Genomic DNA, 4,783 nt, shown 5'->3' with positions numbered 1-4,783 from the left:
GTAGTAAGTGATTCTTAAATTTAATCAATCAGTTACAACTTAGGATCAGACACATATAGGCATCTGTTCAAGTTGCTACACCTCATTAGCACAACAAGATGAACACCGAACCCACAGACGTAGTCACTTCAATGGTAGTAATATATAAAAGAAAGATTGTGTATACGGATATAGTACAGGAAGAAAGAATTAGTTCGTAGAAAGAAAGATACGAGGCGATTTTATTCTTATAGTTTAAGGGAAGATAGAGAGTGTATACACCTACACGATTGTGATCGATTCTAAGACATGTCACACAGTCTCCAACCATTGGTTACGATATTCACGCGGACGCCAACCAAGTATTCTGCATCTACCAACATGGCTCAGACCAGAAGTTAGTGACTTCAAGGAATAATGCCACATTTTAGTTTGGCCGCCCTTAACTTTCTGCCAACCACCCCCAACACTAGTCAGTATTGCGCGTCGTGGTAATCGGTGTTCAGGCATACGCAACACGTGGCCCAACCATCTTAGTCAATGAGGATTTACAACCTCATCAATTGATTTACTATTCTTAAAGGATTCTATTATTATCATTAGTGTGAATGAAAATTAACTGATTGTCAACTTAACAATCAGTATTCACTTGTTTACAGTTGATTATCAGTAATATGTTGCTAAGAAAACTAATTCCGTTCCTTAAATTCTGTGAAGTGTCATTTATGCTGTAATATTTGTGGTCAACTTATACGGTGAAATGTATTAGAATGCATTATATTCTACAATTAATCTTATGTCCTAATTAGTGTGTCGATTGTAGTATGATATAATCATTTTAGTTTATTCCTCTATTATTTTGTTTATTCACTGGTTGGAAAAATAACAACTTCGACACCATCTATTACAACTCTGTTTATTCCCTTCTAGCTCATTCTTTCAAGTCATACACAAGGTAAAATATCATCCATTCAGAGTTATAATCTAATGATTCATATATTCCGACCTTTATAATCAAAATATGACAAAATTCCGAACCAATAACATCACTATCCAGTACTTCTTACAAAAAATTCAGAAAAATCCGTCCCGATGGGATTATGATAATTCAAGATTCTCAGACAAACATATAATCAATAATTCGAAAATCCTAATTGATACACTGACAAAATTGGGCATAGTTCGAACGTTAAGTGAGAGATGTGGACAGTCGTTCACAATGGGTCGAAGATGAGGCTTCATTTTCTGATTGGCCAATGAAAAACTTTTGGTTTTCTCAGTAAAGTAACTAGTTCTAGCAACCATTTAGGAAGCGTTTATATCAGTAGCAGATACGGTTAACAGCATAACATAACACTAACATCAGTATGTTCACTTCTATAATCAAACGTAGTCTTTAAAACAGTGCACATTATTAATTCACTGGTATTCAATGATAGATGCCTTTGAAGCATTGATCGTATATGTTGAGACCGTTGGTTTAGCGACTCTTAGGTTAGATCCAATGTACTAGAATAATAACGTTAAGGTAATTGATGGGCAGTGCACTTTTATCGACTGAGGCTGTTAGAATGTGCATTACGTAAGTCAAACAACCGCGCACTTCGACCAGTGACGATAGCTGGAGCAGGATTAGGTTGGGAGAGAAGCCGATGTGGCCAAACCAAGACCGAGCACCAATCCATAAAGATGTTGACTGTTGGATTGAGCAATGAATATAGGTGCGAACTATCTGATTGGTGTTCACGTGATTGCTGTAACCAGTGGTTAGAGATTTTGAATGACATGACTTAGAACTGTTTGCAATGGCCCTAATGCATTCACTCTTTATCTTTCTTTAGACCGCACATTTTCAAATTAGCTTATTAAGTTTTTTCTGAATTACTATTTCAATAACCCATATTTTCTTCTCGAATCATATTTTCCACGTTTGATCGTCTCAATTAACATTAACACTGTTGTTGTATCTACTACTCGATGTTTAACTTCGACAATTTTATCTAACTGTGCAAATGGGTTATGTCAGTTTAAACTGGTGCAAATATTTGCCGGGTTTAATGTTATATATGTCCGACTTTATGACAAAAAAGACATGGAATAAAAAGAATATCAAGATTTAGAGATCAATATCATACATGTGTCAACTAAAATATGACAGAAATCTTATTCAACTGAAATGTTTTAATCGAGCGAAAATATAATAGGCGCACGTCTATTAACTTATATATTAATGGAATTTCTCGCACAAATCTAATCAACAACTTATTACAGCTTGTAAAATAGTACCACACTGATACATACTTCATCATAGTCAATAAACAATTTGCTGTAAAATTGCAAACATGTACATATTAGAGAAAAACAAAATACTACTCCTACAGAATAAAAATTTCTTTCAGATTATCCATGGTCTCACCCGCGGGATTCAAACCCGGGACCTATCAGTCTCGCATGCGAACGCTTAACCTTTAGACCACTGGACCGGTCGGCATCCAACGATGCTAATCTCTAACTTCAACCAATTTACGAAGTTGTGCCAACGTCCACCATTGTCATCAGTGAGTTATTATCTCACAACAGACCCAGTTGAACTCCATTGGTCACTGCTTCTCACAAGAACTCCAGAAAATACCTCTTGAAACCAGTCACTAGTGACCATATAATGACTAGTATTAGAAGGGGTTTTGTGGATAATATGGTAATTTTAATAGTTGAGATCATGAGTCAATTGAAGCTAGACCACCATGGAAAACCTGGAAGCATTGGATGGTCGTTTCGTCCTAGTATGCAATGTGCATACACGATCCCACCTGCGGGATTCGAATCCAGGACTTATCAGTCTCGCACGTGAATGCTTAACTTTTAGACCACTGGATCGGTCGGCATTTAACGATGTTAATGTCTAACTTCAACTAATTCATGAATTTGTGCCACCGTTCATCATTGTCTTCAATGAGTTACTATCTCACTATCACTCAGATTATATTTTGTTTTTTAGAATTAAATGTACTTCACCATAATCATCAAATAGATAACTTTAATATTCAATAAAACCGAATAAAAAATTTATTTTTTTAAGGAAGAACAATCACTAACTTTGTTGCTATGCAAATGTAAACAAACGATTAATTTTACAAAAAAAATCGGAAAACAATTATTATTATTATTATTATTATTATTATTATTATTATTATTATTATAAAATCATTCTTTTTACCGATAATCTCTTGCTGTGATCTTTATTAAATAAGTAAACATAACAATAAATTACTGAAAAGAAAAAACAAAGAAACAACAATTTTAAATTAGAACAGCATGTTTCATCTTAACCCTATACATGTATTTAACAATGATAAAGAAATATATAAAACAAATCAGTGAATAGTTGTCATAGTGTATTGTATTGTATTTACAAAGTCCTAAATTAAGAATAACAGTTTTGTTTATAAATTAAATGAGAGAGGGGAATGATAAAATAGAATGATAGAAAACTGGTATAATAATCAATTAAAATTTATTTTTTGTATACAAGTTAATCGATATGAATTCCTCTAAAAATGATTCATATTAGATAATATTTTGAAAGATTTTAATGTTTGTTTAATTCTTGGCATGTTACTGTTTATAAATGATTGATTATTGGGTGGTGATCAATGTCATATATGTCAGGTTCTTTTTAGTATTACCTCTAACTACCATCTTATAGTAATATAGTGCATACAATGTCGAGTCACCTAGACTAGTAGTCACATTGTAACTTGATCGATAGAATTCGATTTGAACTAAGAAGGATCTGATATATATATATATATATATATATATATATATATATATACGACAGTGATCAGCAAACAGTGATCAATCAATTGTAAATACATCTCAGTCCTACAGGAGGTTAATCGCAACCCAGATAGTTCAGTAGTAAAGTCTCTCATTATGAAGCTAGTGACACGGGATCGAATCTGTCAAGGAGCATTAGTTCTCTCAAGATTACAGCTACACCTTGCTGATGAGTGCCAAATAGCACGAAACCTAGGTCCAGGGTTTCCTGCTGACTACCTTCAACTACCGTCTTATGTTACTGTTTGAATACATACTGTTTAAAAATTATTTCATTTTTAAACAAAAGATTAGACCGAAAGATATTTAACCATATAATTCATATACTTTCTTATAAACAATTGCAAAATCTGTGCAGATATACACTCATGACCATAAAAATGAATGTTACATATAAATGAACAGAGATATAAAGGTGAATTGTTTAAAAAGACGTGATACATCAATTATTTTGACAGAACATTTGTCACAAGAATAATAATTATGTAAATCAATGATTGGGAACCAGTAATTCTTAATAGGTGGACTAAGAAATCGTGAAACGCGACTTCAGAGCCGTTAATGTATATATATATCAGGATTCAGTGGATAACGCGATGGTGTTTGAAGCGAGCGGTACTGGGTTCGAGTTCCAGAGTGAACATCAACTCTGAGATGCAGGTACATCCTACTGACGAGTCCCAAATAGGACAAAACGCGCATCACACTGGATTCCACTATTAGCCACTATTCATCTTTGCTTATAAAGCTTGTGACCTAATGCAGTCCGTACAGGAAGCACATATGTCAACAAGAGACTGATCAATTGCAGTCTTAAATAACAATGGGAAGATACAAATAAACAACATTAAGTAAAGTAATTATAATCGTCAACAACTAATTAGACAAAAACGAAAACAGAGATCATGGAATAATAACATCAAAAATTATTTTGATAAGTATGTCATTTTATATATACTAAATT

Source organism: Schistosoma haematobium, chromosome 1, assembly GCF_000699445.3.
Source record: "Schistosoma haematobium chromosome 1, whole genome shotgun sequence".
In the NCBI taxonomy this organism is placed as follows: Eukaryota; Metazoa; Platyhelminthes; class Trematoda; order Strigeidida; family Schistosomatidae; genus Schistosoma; species Schistosoma haematobium.
This window is presented reverse-complemented; position numbering follows the sequence as displayed.